General features: G+C 34.1%; 1 protein-coding gene across 6 annotated transcripts in view; it reads right to left on the bottom strand.

Annotated features, from left to right (window-relative positions):
- NT5DC1 (5'-nucleotidase domain containing 1) overlaps positions 1–24,403 on the bottom strand; it is a 118,941-nt gene that overhangs the window by 68,288 nt on the left and 26,250 nt on the right. The gene's annotated exons all lie outside the window — the stretch shown is intronic.

Raw genomic sequence — 24,403 nt, 5'->3', positions numbered from 1 at the left:
TTAATTGCAGAGTTATTGTGTAATAAAAACTGTAGTAATTTGAACTCATTATAGCTATCGAAACTAGAAAGTTCTTGCAAGTTCAGAGGAATAGACCTTTTGGGAGCTCAAGCTGCCAATATGTGATGCTTTTTCTTTTTAAAAAGGGGATGTCAAATAGAAGATGAGAAGAAAAAAATGGAAAGAGAATTACAAAGAGATTTAATTGAAAAATATGCTTTTCATTTTTCTGAATGTTCTTGTTACATGTGTGAGCCATTTTGTTTTTGTACTTTAATGATACTATTAGTAATCTGAAAGGTGTACAAACAACTCAAGGGTGGAAAGGCTTTCGGAAGAAGCCTCAATAGGTGGGTCAAGTCAACTACTGATCTTATTTTATTGCCACTTTATGATTTCCCCCTTAAAGTCTCTTTGAACTGATGTGCCTTTCATCTTTCCATCCATTCTCATCATTTCAACACTCTAATTTAGTTCGACGCTTTTTATTTTGTTTTGTTAACAAATGGGCCCAAGTTCAGGGAGGGCAGGGAGACACCCTCTCTTGTGGTTTCATGTACTTCTTCGTTACGCTCTACTGGAAAAGAGTAACTTAAAAAATGCAATTTCACATACACGTGATCCTCCATTGGACTCAAATCTCTTCAACAATCCATGTTAATATTTTTTGAATTTAAAAAACTATTTAATTTTAAGAGTTCAACACTGGTTCTTGGCAGACAGCTTTTTCAACATAGTTTCAGCTCTTTGAACCTGTCCCCATAGCTCTTTTCCCACTGTCTGAGCTTCCAAGATAGCTGTGGCCAAAGGATCGAAATGCATGTGGAAGCCCATAAAATTACTTGTCTAGGGTCCCACTAAACCATTCATGCTCACAACTGACTGGTCCCACACAATCTGACATTTTTACAGAAACTTGGAGCACCGCAATTAATCGAAGAGTTATGGGGGAAATCCTCCTTCTTAGACCAAGTTAATCAAGAAAACTGCTGGGCGCAGTGGCTCACGCCTGTAATCCTAGCCCTCTGGGAGGCCAAGGCGGGTGGATCGCTCAAGGTCAGGAGTTCGAGACCAGCCTGAGTGAGACCCCGTCTCTACTAAAAATAGAAAGAAATTATCTGGCCAACTAAAAATATATATAGAAAAAATTAGCCGGGCATGGTGGCACATGCCTGTAGTCCCAGCTACTCGGGAGGCTGAGGCAGGAGGATCGCTTGAGCCCAGGAGTTTGAGGTTGCTGTGAGCTAGGCTGACGCCATGGCACTCACTCTAGCCTGGGCAACAAAGTGAGACTCTGTCTCAAAAAAAAAAAAAAACAAAAAAAAACATGAGCTGGAAGGCATACTAGCCAATATTTGGGATATACATATTCCCAAAGGTTAGTTTTGTTTTCCACATTTTCACCCCCAAATAATACAGGTAATTGCAGCCCAAAACCTTGTGTCCTCCCCTCCCTGTCTATTTGGTAGAAGGGAGGCAATGTTTTGAAGTGAGCATACTTAGGCAAAGAGAAAAACATCAGAATAAATAAGCTACAGATATGGAAAGAGGAAAGATGCAGCAGGCCTTCTTTCCAGGGAGCAAGTGGCTGATTCACACCCCAGGGGCTACTTACACAGACTGGAGTGTTGAGGAGAACAAAAGGGATTGTGGCAATTAGACGTGATGGGTGGGATGGGGAAAGGATGTGAAGCACAAAGTTACTGTCATCTGATCTCTACTTTCTTCATACCCATAGTTATCTTTGCTATTACTTTCAAAAGTAATTCTTACTGACACTGAAAAACAATTATGAGAGTATGGTAAGAATACCTATAGTGTCATTCCATCTGATTTCTCTCCCCTAACTCTTAAATTCACCTTTCAAGGCAACTCTAAATTACCATTGCCTCCATGAAGACTACCTTTATGCCCTCCTTCATCCATCCCCTGTTAGCACATATAATCTCCCCCTCTCTTACTGTATCCATGTCTTCTTTAAGACACATTCCTTTCTACTTTGTACTATACAGAGCATGGTAATTCCTTAATAGACAGACTATAATAAGCTAATTGAAAGCAGAGATTATATAATACCTCTTTTCAATCCCAGTCTCTGCATAGTATTAAAAAATAAAACAAACATATAAACAAAACACAACTAGTTGAATGAGATCTACAACCTAAAAAAATTTAAAGAACTCTAATAAAAATGCTCTCTAGTTTTGTCAGAAAATTAGATGAACAAGGACAGGGGGGACAAAACTACAGAAAGTGAAGAGCAAAAACAGTAAAACAAGAAGAAAACAGAAAATATTTTACTTATTCCTCCCCCAAATAAAAGATGATGGGGAACAAGAGACTTAAAGATATAAATTTTTCAAAGTAAATAAATATTATTGACCTTAACATAACCAAGATTTTTAAGCGATGGCATAATCAGGAGAGTATATCAGTCACTATCATAATATTTCACTACAGGAGAGAAAAGCTACTCTTTTTTTTTTTTTGAGACAGAGTCTCACTCTGTTGCCCAGGCTACAGTGAGTGCCATGGCGTCAGCCTAGCTCACAGCAACCTCAAACTCCTGGGCTTAAGCAATCCTCCTGCCTCAGCCTCCCGAGTAGCTGGGACTACAGGCATGTGCCACCATGCCCAGCTAATTTTTTCTATATATATATTTAGTTGGCCAGATAATTTATTTCTATTTTTAGTAGAGATGGGGTCTCACTCTTGCTCTGGCTGGTCTCGAACTCCTGACCTCGAGCGATCCAGCCGCCTCAGCCTCCCAGAGTGCTAGGATTATAGGCGTGAGCCACCGAGCCTGGCCAAAAAAGCTACTCTTGAACTTGATTCAAGTCAATGTAATTTTTTTCTAGCCTATTCCCAACCCCAAATGCCTTTAGATAACTGCTTATATTAGTTTCTTGTATATTCTTCCAGTGTTTCTTTGTATAAATACTTACCTATCCACCCCCAACTCCATTTATACAAAAGATAGCATAAAATGTATACAGCCCTGTATCTGCTTATTAAAAAATTTATATTCTGGAAATCTTTCCATTTCAGTATATAGAGACCTTCCTCTTTTTTTTTTTTTTTTTAAAGAGAAACATTATTTCCTTTTGGGTAGATGCATGCTAGTTTATTTATCCACCCAGTGCCTGTTAGAGGGATAGATACTAGCCTTGCTTCTAACCTTTTGCTTTTATGACCTATATTGTAAGGGGTAACCTATGTAATCTCATTCATGTGTTGCTGATGTGTAGAATACTGATAGGTAAATATATTTGTGATTTTTGATTGATTTGATGTCATTTAAAATTGTTAGATTGTTTATTTTAGTCTTTTAAAGGACATATTTAAACTTCTTAAACTAGATTGCATATTGATTATTCTTAAAATATGATTTTAGGCAAATGTTGATTCACAATCATCCTTTAGGGACCTAGAAAGTGGCCACTGAATTCCAGAAGTATTTTAAGTAACAAAAACTAAAAAATGAAAACCAATAGTATAAAGTGCTAAATGAATTGGTCACTCATGATGAGAAAGATTATTACTTTTCTCAGATTATCTCAGATATCTGGCACAGTTTGGGAAAGTTAAGAAACTACATAATGTATAATCCTCATGACTGTTTTCTATCAATGCCTATATGCACTAAAGCCATGCAAACCATTCGTACCCTTAACTAGTTCACATAGGGACATATTCGAATACCATATCATATTCAGCTGGCCACATATGAAGTTTGTATACTCCCTGCCAAGACAAAATTCTATTTTACCTGCCTCATTCCAAATCAGCACAGGCAGTAAAAGCAAAACAGAAAGAATAATGTGGTTGTAAAGGGATGCTTTGGGTTTTGTTTTTTTTAAATCCTAAATGATTATTTTTTATCTTACAAAAAGTGATATCTTATTCTCAAAACAATTCATTATTTTTATTCATCTATAAGATATTATAGCCAAGTCAAGGAACGCAACAAGATGCCTCTGCTAAGTATCTCCTAATGACTAATCCTGAGGCATAAACAAGTCAAACATTGCTTTGTTTTTAGTTTGATGGGTGAAATAAAACAGAACAAAGGAGGAATTATTTAATTCCATTAAAAACACCCAAATATTTCTCAGGAAGAACCTCTCCCTTTCATAACTAAATTAACCTGTAAGTTTACCAAATAAACACCATGCACAGTGTACTTTCAAACTGTTTCAAAAGTACCTCACTGTTCTAGCATTTTTTTTTTAAGCAAATACAAAGTTTTGTGTATTTTTTTAATCAGCATTTTGCTGGAAGACCTAAAATAAGGTTAACATAAAAATTCCAGATCACAAACATGATCATCTATAGCCAAGTGTTTGGGTGAATCTATTGTTAAGAGTTCAGGTAAGAAAACAAGTCATAACCGGGTCTCCTCCTAAGAGGAAACTGGATCACCATGGACTGTGTTAAGATACAGGGATAGAAAGAGATCAAGACCTCAGTGACAGCATCTTGTAATTTAGCCAAAAACATCACTCCAGATATTTTGCTGTTTTGTTAAAATATTAAATGTATTTATCAACTATTTTTAAATTTCACACATCTTAAGTATTCACAGTGTCACTAAATAAACAAAAATAGGATCAATAGACTATTATATAATATTACTGCTATTCCTGGGGGGGGTGAAATACATTACATTAGTGTTGATTTGAGAACCATGTTTTAATATCTCTTTAGTCAATCACTTCAACCTGAATTATCATCAAAATAAATCTAGAAATATTTCCTTTACACATGTATCATACATCCTATTTTCAAAGATGAACCCTGCATTTTCTGAACGCAATACATGTAACTTTGCACTGAGATGGTACTTGGAAATCTTTTGCCATGTAGTAAGATCTATTCTTCCCCCTGAAGGTAATTTACCAAATTCCATTTCTGTACATGTGTCTTCCACAAAACCCTACAGAGAAGGTAAGGAAACAATCCTATCAAGGTCAATTGTTAGTTTACCAAAACTTAGCCTCACAGGAACTATTTAGGTCATTACATAAAGCATATAAATAAAAATTACTAAAACAATAACATACAGGTTGAACCACGTGAAACTGCCAATATTTGGCTATTTTTGATAAATAAAAATGGCAATTTCATATGGTGTAACATATATTCTTAAAGCCTGACCAAAAATAGAGGTACTTATGCCAAGACTTGATTCAAAGAGACTTAAAAGTTTGAACAAAATGTTTATAACTTAAAATTTAAATGAATAAATAGCACATTATCCTTTTCTATTATTCTGAACACCAATTGAGTAGAGACTCTACAAAATACTATATTTACAGAAAAAGTAAATGTACTCATCCCACAATAGATATTAGGTCTATAGTAGAGCTAAATTGACCCTTAAGGTGTTTGTGAAATTTTAGGAGCTGATATTTATGGATATTCTGTGCAAAGACATGATTTTAAAATATACTGAATTTTTATGTGTCTTATACAACATGTCTTATAAATAGAGCTAAAATCAAACAAGATTATAATTTTCACGATTTTTAAAAAACAATTCTTAATTCCAATTAACCCTCATACTCCAAAACTAAATTATTTATATGTGTGTATTTGTAGTATGTGTGATATGTATGTATGATATTTGTATATGTATAAATATATTTATATTTCAGACATTTTATTAAATGTTATACATTAGGCTACTTTAAATGATTAAGATTTTACTTCTTTTCTAAAAGCAATGTAGTTCAGCCATCTAGTGGTAAAGTATAAAGCGCTCGTTTCTGTGTATTTTATTAAGCTATAAAAACAAGACTAGCAGTATGAAGGGGGATTATAACTTGTTTAAATTTTCTTTCCTCTGGTGACCCCATCAAGAACTCAGAAACATTTTCTTACTGGACCTTTATTTTATTTATTTAATTTTTAAGAGACAGGGTCTCGCTCTGTCCCCCAGGCTGGCGTGAAGTGGTGCAATCATAGCTCACTGCAACCTCCAACTCATGGGCCCAGCAATCCTCCTGCCTCAGCTTCCTGAGTAGCTGGGACTATAGGAGTGGGCCTGACCTCTTATTGGACCTCTACAAAGTCATGTTTAAATATTAACACCACCAAATATTTATTTTTAAGTTAATTTATTTTTATTATATTTAATGAGCCATGTAATTATAGACATCCCACCAAAAATTCAATAAACTTGACAAATAAGTAGATTTTGCCCTAAACTTGCCAACACCTGTCTTAAGCTTGTAGGGAATACCGTCTAGAGGTAACAGGGCTAGACATGTAAAAGTCACAATGTATTAAGTGCTATTGTAAGGTGCTGTAAGAGCAGAAACAGAGGAATGCTTAAATCTGACTATAGCTTCCTATTTATTGAGCTAAATTTTGGAAGATAAAAAAAGGAATTCACCAGATGAGCAGGGGGTGATTCAGCTATTATGATCAACATGTATAAAGATAAAGGAAAAAGAATATGGCACATTAAGAACCCTTCAAGTTATTTCCCATGGTTACAACAAAGTTTACATGTGGAAATGTGGAGAAACAGTCAGATAAGGGGTGGGAAATGTGAATAAGCCATTTATGAGGGGCTGTGACAGCAGCCCTTCTCTTTACCTTCTGTGTTCTGTGTCCTCTCCCGTGTCTTCATGTCCATCACCTCCATGCCAGTTTTCTCTCTCTGAAATGCTACACTCATGCAAGTCAAATAAATAACCTAAGTCCAACACATATTTCCAACTCTACATGTTCAAAGACACAATCATCATGTCAAAGTTCTGCTCATTTTCAAATACTCCAAATGTTAATGAACAGAGACATAAACCTTCAAAGACCAAGCCAAAAACCTCAGTCATTCCTTCACTCCCACTCCCCCAATCAAATGGAACATAAAATCCTGTACATTCCACATCCTTATTATATTTTGTAAACATCTAACTTCTCTCTATCCGTTTGGGGATGCTTGAGTTTAGTTCCTTATCTTTTATCAGGATAAATGTAGTAGTCTCCTAACTCCTACCTCCCAGTGTCTAGTCATTTTCCAATAGGATGTTAGAGATGAGAATCTGGAAAAGAGGCAGGAGATCTTAGGCAGAGACCAGAGAAGAGAGAAATCAGCACCTACATGGGGGATGAAGCTATGACAATGAGTTTGAGCATCTAGGTAGCCCCTGTAGCACAAAGAAGAGGACCTCGTATAAGATCTTCAGGAATCCCAATAACCATGAGATGAGCAAAGAAAATAGTCAAAAATAAGACAAAGAAGAAAGAAAGAGTTGCTGGGGAAACCAGGGAAGAAAAGTAGTAAGAAAGCCAAGAGAAGAGAAGGTTCTGAGAAAGGGTGATTTATAAATTTAGATGTTTAGAAGAATGGAAATATCACTATGGAAAATAGATCACTGGATTTAGCAATTTGGAGTTTCTGATTGACCTTATCAAGAACAATGGAATGGTGCTAAGAACTGTATTAGTTATAAGAGGAAACAGAAAAGTATGAAACAATCTAACCAAGAAGTATGCCTGTGAAGGGTGAAAGGGAGAAGAGAAGGAGCTGTAGGGCTGTCAGAAAGCTTCCCTTTCCATTCTATAGCATTCAAAGTCTTAAATGTTAAGGAATTTAAATAAGGGTTGGGTAAAGATAGGACAGACAACCTAAGTCCCATGTGAGATAGAGGGATGAATCTAGTTCACAGGAGTCAAACTGCCATGGGGAAAGTGCAAGACACCTTAATCTCTGACATGGTGGTACAGAGATAATCACCATAATAGATGCATTTAATGGTAGAGGAGAAAGGAGTTTAAAAAATTGTTTTTTAGTGTTTCTTTTTCCTTGATCTTGAAACAAGAGGCAAAGGGATCTATCTCGTGGTGTAGAAGCAGAGGCTTGAAAGAAAGAGATGGAAGTTAAGCGGTAAAAGAAGTTGAACAGTCAACTGCTATGTGTACCTTTAAGATGTTAAAATGCTAATCATTATTAGATGAAGAAAAATCAAATAGTTAACTCCTGTATTTTCTAATCATATGCTCCCATTTCAAATTCTCAATCTTCAAACTAGTTTAAGACTTACATTTCAGAAGTCAACTGTACTGAAAATATATTGAGAATGAAGACAGTACATCCTTTTAAAACAGACTATGAAATACAAACATCACTCCACCTTCTCCAAATTTTCCATTTCTCCTTCTCCTTTGTAAGGGAGCATGTACCAGAATCAACTAGGTTACTATAATCCTGCATCTTAGTCAACAGAATTAGCTTAGTAAAATAAAATAGGTATTTTCAATAAAGTTGGCATCAATATTCCCCAAATAACATGTCCTTACAGAGCTTCAGAAGCCAAAATAAATGCCTCAAAGCTCCAGAAACAAAAGAATATTTGATAAGGCAACACTCTCAGTTTTTAAATGTCTCAGTAATCAAGAAAAGAGCTGTTATTATTCAAAGGCTAGAGTGGAAATATTTTGTTGATTGCTTTTTTTTAAAAAACTTAAAGTTTATTTGTTGTTGTAGGCTAAACTGGTATTTACTATAGAAAAGCTAAAATGTACAAACTTTATTCCCATTATATGTGGGAAGTAGGAGTATAAAATAATGGTTTTTAACATACGATCTATAAACCTAACCCTAAATTTACCACTCCAGTATCATTTTTCTTTATAACACTGTATATTTTTAAAGCATAATAATAGACCACATACACATTACTTAGATTTAATAGCCTTATATTAACAAACAAGGAACAGCAGGCAAGTGCTCAATATATTTCAAGTAAACAATTTATAAATGAATGAATGGAATAAAATTTTACTCTACAAATGCCTTTTAACCATATAATCATTTAGAAGGTGTAAACAAAAACAGTGTAAGTGGAAAACATACAGGATTTTTCTTCCTATGCAATTTATTTCAAGAAAAAATTAGCCAAGAAAAATATGTATAGTAAAAATGTATTTACATGTATGAACATGATCTAAGATGGCTGATATGCTTATAGTCCTTAAAGATGGGGGTGGGAGTCAGAGGGTTTACAAGTGACAGTGCAGGCCCTGAAGGTGGCAGGTAGTTGGGCTGGATAACAGCCCTGAGGAAGAGCAGCTGATACAAATTACAATTGGGAGCTGTTAATTCTTTTCTTTTTTTTTTTTTTTTGAGACAGAGTCTTGCTCTGTTGCCTGGGCTAGAGTGCCCTGGTGTCAGCCGAGCTCACAGTAACCTCAAACTCCTGGGCTCAAGCGATCCTCCTGCCTCAGCCTCCCAAGTAGCTGGGACTATAGGTGCACACCACCACACTCTGCTAATTTTTTCTATTTTCAGTAGAGATGGGGTCTTGGTCTTGCTCAGGCTGCTCTCAAACTCCTGAGCTCAAGCGATTCACCCTCCTCGGCCTCCCAGAGTGCTAGGATTATAGGCGTGAGCAACCACCCCCAGCCAGAGCTATTAATTCTAATATCTGACAAATTCAGAAAGATATATACATCCACAGATGTCAAGATTTCAGTCAACAAAAAACATTTTTAAATGCCATGAAGAGTTGACATTGTTATCTTATTCACTCAATTACATAAAATTTTGGGTGATATTCCTAAACTCACATTTAATATTCACTAGACATACAATATTCCAAGATTTTCAAGCCTCTCTACATTCAGATATTTTATTAAATTTCAATAATATATGCCAAAGAGCAAAAATTACTAACAATATCAAATAAACACAAGCTTACCAAATATTGCTGGACTAATGCCCCAATCTCTAAAAGTTACGTACCTAAAAGTCACTCTTATCCAGACAGAGACTCCTCTCCATTTTCACCGCACCATTCTAATATAAGACACCACTTTCTTAACTGATCTCTCAGTGGTCATGGACTCCCTCAGTATGTTCTCCCTAACGAAACCAGAGTAATCTTTTGAAAATACACATCGAATTAGGTCACTCTTCCATATAAATCCGAGCACTGGCCTCTCATTGCCCTTGTCAAAGACTAGACCCTTTACCAGGGCCTACAGACTGACAGGCTTTAGCTTCTATTCTCTAAGCCTCAATGCTTGTGGCCCACACGCCTTCTCTCAGCCCCTCAACAGGGCTTTGGGAGCCAACATCAAAGGGAGATAGCACAGGAAATAAAGGTGCAACAATGTACCAACACTTCCAACTGTACTCGCCTATGAGGGGCAAATCCTTTTTAGGATAAAAAGCCACAAGTTCTAATCCTGACTTTTTGTGCAAATCAAATTCCTTATCTCAATTTCTTCGCCTCTAAAGAAAGGAGACTGGTCAAAAAGATCTCTATTTGAATCTTCAAGTTCTCTGATCCCATAACTTGTCACTACTTATTTTACATGGAGATTCCAGATTCAAAGGTTTACCCCAATCTCTACACTGATTAGGTACACCAACATTAAGTTTAACTATTTCCTTTTAAATTCATTGTCTGCACTAGGTATTTGGGCCCTTTTGGAAGATAATTATTTCTCCAATTTACAGGCTGGACACCCTTTTGACAGTTGTCCTTTGGTTCAACTTTGTGAAAAGCAATAGTTCTATGTACTTCACTATTCAAATACCACTCTGTTTTGAAAGCTCCATCTCAGACTCAACTTATTTATCCTACTAAAGAAACTTTTGAATAGGTCAGTGTTCTGTTAATACTGGCACAGAAATAATTTAGAAGATTATAATCCTAAAAATGCAGAGTCAGTCCAATAAAGACACACCGTCTATTTGATTTCCTGTCATACACAGTGGAAAGAATAAGTTAGTATATAGAAATATAATGTTCTGAAATTTTGCAGTGATGAAATCATACTTAAGCTATTAATTATGAGAAAGTTCTTAATTTAAAATTTTGGAAGTTACTGAGTAATTTGTGTTGAATTGCTAATAATATCATCTACACTTTCAAATTCTGAACCAAATGTATAATTACTCCAAAATGTCCTACTAGGCAAAACGTATTTTGAGAACTTTGTTGACTTACTGTCCACTTGTGTTTCTCCATGGATTATGTACCTGTTTTATTATAAAGAAAAAAAATTTAAGAAACAGGCTAAAAATCCACACATCTAGGAAAGTCTATAAAGAATGGTCAATTCCCATCACTTAAATGTTTAGTATGATCTAGTGATTAAAAACAAAGGATTGTCTCCTCATAATAAGCTATAACTCATAAATTGGTGTCATGTAATATATATTTATTAAAAATATCTTTGAGGCTGGGCGCGGTGGCTCACACTTGTAATCCTAGCACTCTGGGAGGCTGAGGCGGGCGGATTGTTTGAGCTCAGGAGTTTGAGACCAGCCTGAGCAAGAGTGAGACCCCATCTCTACTAAAAAAAAAAAAAATAGAAAGAAATTATATGGACAGCTAAAATATATATATAGAAAAATTAGCTGGGCATGGTGGCACACCTGTAATCCCAGCTACTTGGGAGGCGAAGGCAGGAGGATCGCTTGAGCCCAGGAGTTTGAGGTTGCTGTGAGCTAGGCTGACGCCATTGCTCTCTAGCCCGGGCAACAGAGTGGGACTCTGTCTCCAAAAAAAAAAAAAAATCTTTCACTAGATCCTTATTTTCCCTGTTATGCTTTCATTTTGATTTACTTATAGAAATGACTATAAACCACTGAAAGTATGGTTTAAAAAATCAGTACACTTAAGTATTATATCTGAATATCAAAGATTACTTTGCTCAATTGCCTCTCTCCCATAGAGAATAGAAAAACAAATTTTTTTTGAGTCAACCATATTTGTCTTTATTATTTTTTTATTTGGATAGATTTAGGAGTACAAGTGACTTTTAGTTACATAGATTAATTGGATAGTGGTGGTGCCGGGCTTTTAATATGCCTGTCACCCACTGCAAAGATGTGGAAACAACCGGTGTCTATCAATACATGAGTGGATTAATAAAATGTGGTATATATATACCATGGAGTTCCACTCAGCTGCAAAAAACAAAGGTGTTGTAGCACCTCTTATATTATCCTGGCTAGAGCTGGAGCCCATTCTACTAAGTGAAGTATCACAAGAATGGAAAAATAAGCACCACGTGTACTCACCATCAAATTGGTATTAACTGACCAACACTTAAGTGCACATATAGTAGCAACATTCATCAGGTGTCGGGCAGGTGAGGGGGATGGGTATATTCACATCTAGTGAGTGCGGTGTGCACCATCTGGAGGATGGGCACCCTTGAAGCTCTGACTCGGGTGGGGCAAAGGTAATGTATGTAACCTAAACATGTGTACCCCTGTAATATTTTGAAATAAATAATAATAATAATATACCTGTCACCCAAATAGTGTTTACTGCACCTGATAGGTAGGTTTTTGTCCCTTACCCCCTTCCCAACCTTTCCCTTCTGAGTCTCTGGTGTCAATTATGACAATTTGTATGACCATACACACCCGTAACTTAGCCAAGGATAATGGCCTCCAGTTCCATCCAAACTGTTGCAAAAGACATTATTTCATTATTTTTTATGGCTGAGTGGTATGCCATGGTGTGTATATATACCACATTTTCTTTATCCACTCATGAATTGAGGGGCACTTAGGTTTATTCCATATCCTTGCAATTGTGACTTGTACTACAATAAACATTCACGAGCAGGTGTCTTTTTGATATAATGACTTCTCTTCCTTTGAGTAGATCCGCAGTAGTGGGATTGCCGGATCAAATGATAGATTTACTTTTAGCTCTTTGAGGAATCTCCATACTGTTTTCCACAGAGGTTGTACTAATTTACATTCCCACCAACAGTATATAAACATTCCCTTTTCATTTCATCCATGCCAACATCTATTGTTTTTTGACTTTTTAATAATTACCATTCTGACTGGGGTAGGGTGGTATCTTATCGTGGTTTTAATTTCCATTTCCCTGATGATTAGTGAGGCTGAACATTTTTTTACATGTTTGTTGGCTATTTGTGTATCTTCTTTTGAGAAGTGTTCATATTGCTTGCCCATTTTTTAATGGGATTATTTGTTTTATTCTTGCTGATTTGTTTGAGTTCTTTAGAGACCCTGGATATTAGCCCTTTGTCAGACATATAATTTGTGAACAATTTTTTTCCCATTCAGTCAGTTGTCTATTTACTCTGTTGATTGTTTGTTTCACTGTGCAGAAGCTTTTTACCATATTTCTTAAAAAACCATTTTAGTGATTAATGACTTTGTTATATGAGTCATGCAACTGTTAGTCATTTCTTAACAAAAAAATTGATGTTCTGAAAAATTACATAATTAACTTTTATCATATTAATACTTCCATTAACTAACATGTCCACGTTTTGAGAGTACTATGAAATCAATATTCACAATAATGGTCCTAAGACAATGCAAGATTGAGTAGTACTAGCAAAAAATATATATTAAATATAATTTGGATTATAGTTGTCTATTACGGTATTCAAATACTCCAAAAAGTAGGCAATCTTTGGATGGTAACTATGATAAACTGCAACGAAAACAAATGCTACATTATTTTCTCTTTTGCTTTTTGTCTTTTTATAAGGATTTAAAATAACATGATATTTTTTTGAATAGATATGTTTGTATATGATACAACATTCAAAAGGTAAAGACTGGCATACAATGAAAAGTCAGTCTCCCTTCTACCCCTGCCCCAATCTACCCAATTCCCATCCCAAAAGACAAACACTCTTACTAGTTTCTTGTCTATCCTTACACAGGTATATGACATATTCTGTATTACACATATATCAACTATGTGTATGTACTTTACACAAGTACTGTATGCCATATAATCTATTTATAATCTATTCCATGTACTTGTTTTTCTTCTTTTTTTCTTTTTTTGTCAATTTGTGGACATTTATTCTTGGACCACATTAACTTCATGGAAATGAAAATGATTTTCAGAGTGAGATTTTACCCCAATCTAGGCCAGTGTTTGGTGAAACATTTCCTAAAGTTATATTCTTTGCTAAAGTTTAATGTTTGACTTTGCACAGTAGGATGTCTGTGAAACACGCAGATCCCTCACCTTAATTATCATTTTCTTTTTTTTAAATTTCAGAATATTACAGGGGTACAGACGCTTCGGTTACATTAATTGCCTTTGCATAGCCCGAGTCAGAGCTATAAGCATGCCATCCCCCAGACAGCATGCACTGCACCCCTTAGGTGTGAATTTACCTATCCCCTCCCTTTCCCTCCCGCCTGCCTGACACCCAGTGAATGTTACTTCCATATGTATGCACTTGTTTTTCAACTAACTATCTTCTGGAGGTCTTTTCATTGTCCATAATGAGGTATCTCCATCTTTTTAATGACAACTTAATGTTCCATTGTACAGGTGTACAAAAATGTAGCTAGTTCCTATTAATGAATATTTGGACACTTTCCTTCTGCTACTACAATGGTCTAATAAATAACTCTATATACATCATCTGCACATATGCAACTATATCTGTAGGATAAATTCTTAGAGATAGAATTCTTGGGCAAAGGGTACGTGCACTGAAAAATTTTAAAGTTCACATTAACTTACACTTCCTGAAATAGTTTCTATTTACAATTTTTTATTACAAATGAAATTGTAGATCTTTGCATAGGTTTAAAGCTCTGTGTATTTCCTTTTCTTTGAACTGTGGTCATCCTTTGTCCATTCATTATTAAATTGGGTTTCTGTTTTTAATACTTTTTAAAGAAAGTTGTTTTATGTTAAGATGGTTACATGAGTTGAAAATTTTTCTTCCAGCTTGTCATTTATTGTTAATTTTACTTGTACTTCTCCTTATATGCAGAATGTTTTTAATGTTGTCAGATTCATACATCTTATCTTTCATGGTTTTGAGTCTTGAGATCATAATTCAAAAGGCTGACTCCAGGATTAAAAACAACAAATATATATCTTCCCCCATATTTCCTACTGATATTTCTTTTTTAATGCTTAGATATTTGATTTCTGTAGAATTTAATCTGGTATTAAGTGTGAGGTAGGGTACAACTTTATTTTTTCAGATGCCTATCCATGGGTCAAACATCACTTTTTGAATAATCTGTCTTCGACTGATTTGAAATGCTACCTTTATCATATACTGAATTTCCCAGTTCTTACGGGTTTATTTCCGGACCTTCTATTCAGTTTTAATACCACAATTCTTAAACAACATAGATCAACAAGAATTTATAGTATACTGAAGTTTAAGAAACATAAGTTACATTGCATCATAACTAGAGGAAACTATAAGATTCAGATAAAGTAAATATTTCTCCTAGACTTAATTCTTATTTAATTCATTTAACCACATAATTCATTTAACTTCCTCCTCCCCTTGGCACACACTTTCTTTTGTTAAAAAGAAAGTTTCCAACTGGCCAGCTAAGAATTTACCTAGCTTTAACCCAAAGGGATTTCTTTCCCCCATTTTGAGTGAAGCAGTTATTTACTTAGGTCATGTAGTTTCTGAGAAATTACTCTTTGTTCCTTTTGTCTGAACTTGAGAAGTCAAAGTATGATCAAGTCCATTTAGCAAGTTATCTAAAATCACAGATTGATGCCACCTACTCAAAAAGTACACAGCCAACGTTTTCCTGAAGCCTGGATAACTTTTTATTTATTTGATTCCCTTTTAATCATATGTTGGTTTCAAATCTCAGATTACATTCCTTTATCATACTCCAGGGATTCTCCCTGCCTCAAATTCTGCCCAACACACCCACTGCACAAGTATGAACGTTTTTTCTAATCAGTACTAATTGTAACCATAATGAGCAAGGCAGGCTGTAGGACATGTGGCTGGTAACTGTGCACATGTTAACTGTGACTGAAGGAGGAGAGCATCCCCTTTCTTCTATGCTACTCTCCAGAAATAAGTAAGGGAAAACTTCTGCCTGGCACCGTGCTTTGTGAAAATAGTAACATAGATTGCATGCCAAATTAAAATAATTGGCAAATGCAAAACTCTGGCAGGTGTTGGCTACTCTAAATACCATCACATAAATGTTAAAAGATGTTGATAAACCAAATATTTTGTTGCCCATTCACTTCATATTTCATCTTTCTAAACAAATTCACTTGGAAACATTTAATAGTAAGCAGGTAATGGCTGTCCTCTGTAACATAACTCTTGGCAGAGTGAGGAGTTTAAAGAATATTACAATACATTATAAGGCTTCAAGACAGAAACTCAAAGGAAGCTTTTATGTCCCATAACTTTGCTCATGTCTTAGATTTAAAAGGCATTCCATTTCTCATGTGTCAGTTTGATGTAAGAATCAAATCTATGACTGATATGTCCATTCACTCTGAGAATATCTCAAGTTCATACTCCAGCTGAATCCTTTTTCCTCAGATCATTTCTTCACTGTTAGCAACTAGCACATTTTAAAACAAATCCAGTACTTTTGAAAAAGTTGTACAGAGAACAGTCAATACCATCAGCCTAAGATCCCTCGTTTGAAAAAGTCTCTTTTTGTACTACGTGCCAAACAGAGCTCTCATTCTCCTATCATGCATATTTGTGGCTGGGATATGGTGAACTACCCCAAAGTCGTCAGGGATACATACCATGGGCTCACCACTGCTGGTTTACTTCCTGCTATCACACCCAGTGCCCTGAAGGATTATATTACTGGTGTGAAGTTTAAGAAACAGTTGCCCCAAAGTCTGGTGTGGATTACAAATAAACTCTAAGAGTCTATTTACTAGCTTATTAGAAGTCAAGGTTAATTTAAATACACCCAAATATTTGAGTTCTAAACATAGAGTCTTATATTATATTTAAAGTAATATAGGAAACCAGGAAAAGCAGTTCAATAAATATATTTAGCAGCTTAGTATACGTGAATGGAGGTTGGTCTTCTCCTTTAAGCTTACATTTTAATGTTGTAACAAGAATATGCTCGTTTTCATACTTTGTTATAAAAAGGATTCCAATTACATAACCCCTCAGGAAATCCAAATATATGAATTATATAATTCATGAATTATATATAACTATGAATTTAGGGGACGATACCACTAAAAACTGAGCTCTAGATAGCCTCATTATAAAAATAAAAATGACTATATTTATTTGGCAATGAGTGTGAAAAAACATAATGAAAAAGCTCCTAATCTCTCTAAGTTTTTTCTCAAGTTATAAAAAGGTTTAAGACATTCCATTCACATCTGCACTTTCATAATGGGTTACAAATATCTTACTACTTGTTATAGATTAAAATCTAATAGAGAAAGCACATTACAACCAAATGCTACCATAAATTTGGCAATATTGAAATTAATGACACAGTAATAATCTTTCTTGACTTGATTATATGAAATGAATTACTATAGTTAATTTTGTTGAATGATTTATTTCCTAGGCTTATCCATAAAATGATCACTTGTCTTTAAAAAATTATATTAACATATCAAACACTTAAATATGTGGCACAGCAAAATGCTGAATTAATAGCAATTAAAAATGGCATACTTTCATTCCTTAACTATGGCTAACAAGGATAGTGTAACTTGTTGAAAATTTTCACAGGAAAAAAAATACTGTAAGTAGTAAAACTGATTCATTCTGAACAAAAGAAATTAAAATAAATAGATGGGAAAATGTCATACTATCCCTTTTAATGTTATGCATGTTCGTTAAAATCCCTTCAATTATTATCTATTCCAGGGGCAAATTTAACATGCATTTTGATATTACTTCTAAATATTATTCTAAATAACAAAATCCTGTCTCCAGGAATCTCAAAGCAATAGCAAAATGCTTATGACAGAATCATAGTCTTCTTCCAAGTATAAACCATATGTATATAAAGTATAAACCATAATGTCTATGTTTTTAGACACCAAATTTTCCCACCATGAAACAATATTCTAAATCCAGATTTTGGGAGGAATTTGCTTGATTTTCCTGTATTCAGACTGACAAATATGTGAAGAAACAAGGATATATGCATAGCACAAAGGCTTTCAGAACTGACAAAAAACAGAAGCATGCATCTTCAGCAGTCTGAAGCAGTTTACAAGCAGTGAAGAGAAACAAGAAAAGCAGTGCCAAATTATACTTTTCAAAGTTGGAAGAACACTATGAATTTTTTTAAATTTCAGAATATTACAGGGGTACAAACGTTTTGGTTATATAAATTGCTTTTGTACAGTTTGAGTCAAAGTTATAAGTGTGTCCATCACCCATATAGTGTGTGCATTGTACCTGCTATGAATTTATTTCACTGATTCCTTCCTGCTTACCTCTGAGCCAGTACCATGAATCTCTTTTAAGCTATCATTCTATCAAGATGCCAGGGTCTCTAAAGACATTTCTGACTGTAAGCACAAAAATCAGTTTTCATCACACACTATAAACTAAGTATCTCATTTTCCTGTACATGTTTGTTTTCAGATTCTAACAAATTTTAACAAAATTATCCAAAGTTAGAAATTCATTTAACATGTTTTAAGAGTGAAAAATGAGTTTGAGAGTAGAACTGGCATTGATAATATATAAAATAAATATAAAATACAAAACCTGCAACTAAGCAAGAGCTGCTTTCAAATTAGATTGTTTTGGTTTTTACGTTATTAAAACTTTTTCCCCCAATTCAACGTAACGTCTACTATTTTTTTCTAAGAATATGCCAAGTTACAACATTTGTTTAAGTTTTTTTAAAAAAAGCAAAAACAGAGTTTAATAAAACAGATTTTGTGGTATTCTTGTTTTTTACAATTAAATTACTAAAATTGGTCAAATTATGAAAAATAAAATGGAACACCTGTGAGCCGTACTAATATTAGTTTATTATTTTAGAAAGGACATCCAGTCCCCACAAAAAAGTTTTGTAAATATCAAAGTAATATGAAATAAGATCCTAACATCAATTCCATTTTTATCATGTACTACAAATCAGTTTTTAAATGAAAATGAGAAGTAACGAATCTTTAAGACCCTGTATAAGAAACTGTAATTAAATGCTGACCATAATCCTCAATTGGAAACATTTTCCTTTTGGAAACTCCAAAAAAGAAAACGTGGCACTATTTATTATATATGAAGAAAAATAACTTTTTTTGAATTCAAATGTTGATGTAAACTTCTGTTAATGATTTATGTAGAACCTTTGCAAGTAAGCCTAGAATTGTAAATTATATGAAAAGAATGATTACCTATCACTATTAGAAAAAGGAAGACCGTCAAAAAGAAAAACTTAGTGAAACATTCTCTACTATCTTTCACAGAGGTGCCAAATCTTTTCTAGAATATACAATGATGTGGAGCCCTACTGGAAAGTTGGGAAAAGAATAACAAATAATTTATTGGGAGTTATTTTTAAAAAAAGAATCTTTCTTGGCTAGATGATAGCTGCAGATAACACATGCCATAAAGAGAGTGAAAGACAAGTCAAAAACTGAAAGAAAATACTTGTAACACATACAACTAATGAAAATCAATGTCCAAAATATGTAAGGAATGCTAAAAAATCAACAACAACAAAAAAGAAAACCTGCTAAAAAATGCACAAAGGTACAAACAGGCATTTGAGAGAAGAGTAAACTCAAATGATCAATAAACATGAAAATATGTTCATCCTCATTAGAATCAAGAATATAAATAAAAATCTAATGAGATAGCATTTCACAATTACTGATTGGCAAACCTTGAAATTTAGATGACACCAAGTGGTTATGCCCTTATATCCTGCTGGTAAAAACATAAAACGAGTTTAGTAAACAATTTGGAGTTAGCCAGTAAAGCAGAAAAATATGTATACTCAATATTCCACTTCTAGGTATACTCCCTAGAAAGATTCTTTTGCATGTAGCCAGGAAAGTGTGTACAAAAATGTTCAAAGCAGCATTATTTTTAGCAGCAAATAGAAATAAGCTAAATATTCATCAGCAGATAAATTCTAATAAACTTGTACCATGGGAAACTACAGAGCAATGAAAAATGAATAAACCATCATCACACACATCAGTATGGATAAATCTCAAAAACATAATATTGTATCAAAAAAGCACGTTACAGATGCACACACATACAGTATAATTCCTTTTAAACATAGAGCTTTAAAAACATGCAAAAAGAAGTTGTGGGATATGTATTAATATATGTGTGTTTTTAGGGGTGGGAGATGGAGTGGTAGGTATATTTTCCACAAAGACAGAAGGAATAACAATAACAGACTCAGAAGTCAGCACAGTTACCCTTATGGGAAACACAGGGAATGCAGTCAGGGAAGTATCATAGGGGCTTCAAAAATAATGGTAATGTAGGTTTCTTTAGCTGGGAGGCAGATAAACACGTGTTCATTGTATTAATATTCTTTGCCTTTAGTACAAAAACTTATTATCCTATATATGTATCAAAGTTTTTCTAATTTTAAGTATTGAAAAAAATAGTACTTGTTCTTGAAAACTGTGGAAAGCAGCACTATAAAGCTGAAAAGGGAGATAGGTCTGATGTGGCCAGAAGAGTAAAGGAGTTGCTCCTACCTTGAGAAAATATGACTAAGTGATATATAACTGTGACATCAGCATTTCAGCTACAGTTTATAAGCGATGGAACATGAGCATAAGCTGATGGCATTAGGTAACAATTAGAGGAAATTAAACAAAAGAGAAATACTTAAAAATATCTGAGAGAATGTTCTTGCGGAAAATGCCAATGTAGCCTTTGAACCTGGTGTCCAAAGATGGCTGCATTCTCCTCGCTGCTCTGCCACCTACTGGCTTTATGAACCTGTGCAATTCCTTAATCTCTTGAGCTTCAGTTTCCTTACATACAAAATAAGAGTGATAATATTTATCACATAAGGTTCTTGTGGATCAAGTGAGAAAAGTAAAACACCTGACACAGAGAAGACACTAAATACAAGTCCAGTCTGAAGACAAAGTTGAATCAGATCTAACTAGAGTAATAATCATGGAATGTTATTTAAAAAATGACTGACAAAACTCAAGTGCTATATTAGGTATCAAAGACAGATAACTTTTATACAAATGGCCCTTACTTTGAAGAAGATGGCTTAATATTTATAATGCCTTTAAAGCAAAACAAAGGTAAATTGCTATTTCCCTCTTTCCCCCCTTTACAAGAAATATCTACAGAACCATAACTCATAACATGACCCACATGTATACTTTTCAATTGACAAACTAGATTGTAAAGTGATATAAAATAAAATTAACACATTCTAAAAGCTGATAGTGCCCTTCATTGTCATATGAAATGTTTTTTTTAAAATTCTGATAAACTTATCAACACTGTAAGTCAAATGCATTTTAAAAGCAGTTCAATATTGTTACACTGAGGTACACAGTGTGCATTAAAACGCATAAGAATTTTGTCGTGTCAATACTGAGAGTAAATATGGTCTAAGGTTAGGTGGATTTCAAATATAATTCTTTCTCAAACGAATCAATAAAAAATATATATGTGTTTACATGTATATTATGTATGTGCATCTATGTATATGCTTGTGTGTATACATATGTGTCTATATATGTATGTGTCACACATAAGATAGATAACTGGGGAAATGTAAATGTAGACTAAAGCATTTGATGATATTAAGAAATGGTATTTTTAAAATATGATGAAGATGTTGTAAAGAAAAAGGATTCTTTATCTTCTGGAGAAATATGTGGAAATATTCACCAATGAATTGTTACAATATATGGGATTTGCTTCAAAATTTGGGGTGGTGGTGAATGAAATTAAGATTGAGTGACAGTAAATTGAGATTAGTCTAAATGGGGTGATAGTACATAGACATTCATTGTAACTATTCTCCCTGCTTCTATATAAGACTACAATTTCCTACAATAAAGTGTAAAAACCATGTGAACACAAACAACAAAATATTATGTAGCTAGTATTAGCAAGCTGGTAATAGAACACTGATATCAGACTATACATTCAAACTTAGGAGTTCATCATGATCACCTGAGGAGCTTTTTCAAAATTTAGTCTCGGAACTACCACTATCTTAATGATCCCCAAAGACTGAAGGAATTGTATCATATCCCTCAGTACTGCAGGAGTGGGGAAAAGAGGCTGAGAACCACTGTGTAAACACCTTAAAGGTAAGGAATATGCATTATGCACCAATATTTATCTCAATGCCTGACACTTAAAAAGTATTCAAGAAATTTTTGGTGAGTTAATGATGGCCCAGGTATATGTAAATGAATAGGCAAGCTTAACAGCAGCTAATTGCTAGATTTGTAAAAAACATCATTCATATTTGATATTAAAAAAATCACTCAGGTTACTGGGTTTAAAGAGCATGGCTTTCTGTTTTAAGTAGAATGGATTTCCATCATAAAGCCACAGACTAGTCACTTCAAACAGCTACAAGTAAACACCCAGAATAAAAAGTTTTAAACACACAAATTGGGTGGGGTGTGGCTAGCAAATATTCTGATTCTACAATCTGTCTTGGACGAGACAGTGCTTCTTATGTGACTAACAAAGCAAACAGTAGTTCAGATTCCTTGTGCTGAAATAAGTACACTATTTGCAAAAAGGGCTGAGCATCCAAGGTTTATCCAATAAAGACACCACATTTTCCAAAGCTAAAGGGGAATACAGAATGACAAATACTCACATATATTTACACATCCCAAAAAGAAGGCATGCAACCACCTGGTATGGATTTTTGTTTTTCGGTTCTAGTAAGTACTAAATGAAGCCAAGTCTACCATCTGACCACAGGGAGCAGCAGAATACCTCAAGCAGGAGAATAATCTAATTTTAAAGCTGAGAGGAGTTTATAAACCACCTTGTCCAAACATTTCATTGTGTTGATGAAAAAAACAGAAAAAAACTCTGAAAATTATTGGAGCAGCCACAGATGAACAAATGTTCTACACAGGTGCATTAGTGTTAGGTACAAAGAGCTTAGAATTAATCTTCTGAACATTCTCATGAACAATAACCAACAGGGTATCAGTCTCAATTATAAACATATGTAAATACTAAAATATATATTTCTAATAATTCCTTTCAAAACAAATTCTTCAACTAGTACTCAAGAGCATACATAATGTCATCACATCACCTACATTTTCAAAATCTTGTCCAAATGAACCGTAAGCAAATAGAAGGCAGCTGTTTTCTCTTACTTATCTTTTGTGGTCTCTTACAGATATAGTAGAGTACATATTATAAATATAAAAGCTCTTCAATATATAATTTCCAAATGATGAAAGAATGATTGCAATATAAACCTTCCAATTATCCTGTTAATTTGAACTGATATAAAAGCCATATTTTCCATGTGGATCTATGAGTATTATACACAGACATATATGACAATGTAGATTTTTTTCAATATGGCAATCAACAAAAGGCTTAAAAGTGGAAGGAGAAAAAGAGCAGGTGAGATGAGTTATCCATTACGTTTCTACAAGGGGCTATGTAAGGCTTGTTATATACACACAGAAAATTGCCTACACAGAGGGAGAAGGGAAAAGAGGACAAACCTTTATTTCATTCACCAAATATTCAATTATTGATCAATACTGAATCTATACTACTTTATCTATACTACTACTGGAGATACAAAAATGATGTATCTATGCTTGTGAATGGAATTCTTATTCTCACCCAGTTCACCTGTATAGTCAATTTGATTTAGATTTGAAATGAGAAAATTAGATACAAAATTTGAGCTCTCAACTTCCTACCTTTATTAGATTTTTTAGGATCTTGAAAACTGATTTTAAAAGTCTCCTAACATTGTGAAAGAGAACCTAACTACTGAAATTAACATCAACATTTACTTCCACCTTTGGGGAAAAATATTTCTAAGTGGGATAATTCAAGATCCCTAAAGGAAATTGCAAGGCTGAAAGCAGTTTGAAAATTTTTTTTCTCCTGAAATTTACACAGCAACCTTATGTAAATAAACATAATATTAGATTATCAAGTTAAGGGGCTATTGCAAACTCTACTGCAACTCTAAAGTAAAATCCAAATTTAAGCAAGAAAATCTTTAGCCATTTACTGAATACAGTATGTAGTATTGTGAATAGAGTCTAAATCCTTCAGGGCAATTGTATTGCTGACTATACTATCAAATTCGCAGATGGCCTACCTCTGAAAAATTCAAAATATTTAATGTGCAAAATTTTAAATATTTAATATGCCATCATACTTTAAGTTTCTCTTATTAACTTCTGAGGGCTTACACTAAAAACCTGAAATGCAAACAAATTTTCACCATTTTGTTTCTTTCTCTCAAGACTAAAAACAATTAAGAATTGGGATGTTATTTTCATAAAAATTTAGAAACATTAATGGATACATTGATGGCTTTATGTAATAACTGAAGAATTTAGATGATGCTTTAAATCTAAACCCCCTGCCCCAAGAGAATTCTTCACCTACTTTTATGTAATACCACATATTTTCAACCAAGTGAACACAAGAATGTGTTTTT

Source organism: Lemur catta, chromosome 2 (assembly GCF_020740605.2).
Source record: "Lemur catta isolate mLemCat1 chromosome 2, mLemCat1.pri, whole genome shotgun sequence".
NCBI lineage: Eukaryota > Metazoa > Chordata > Mammalia > Primates > Lemuridae > Lemur > Lemur catta.
This window is presented reverse-complemented; position numbering and strand designations above follow the sequence as displayed.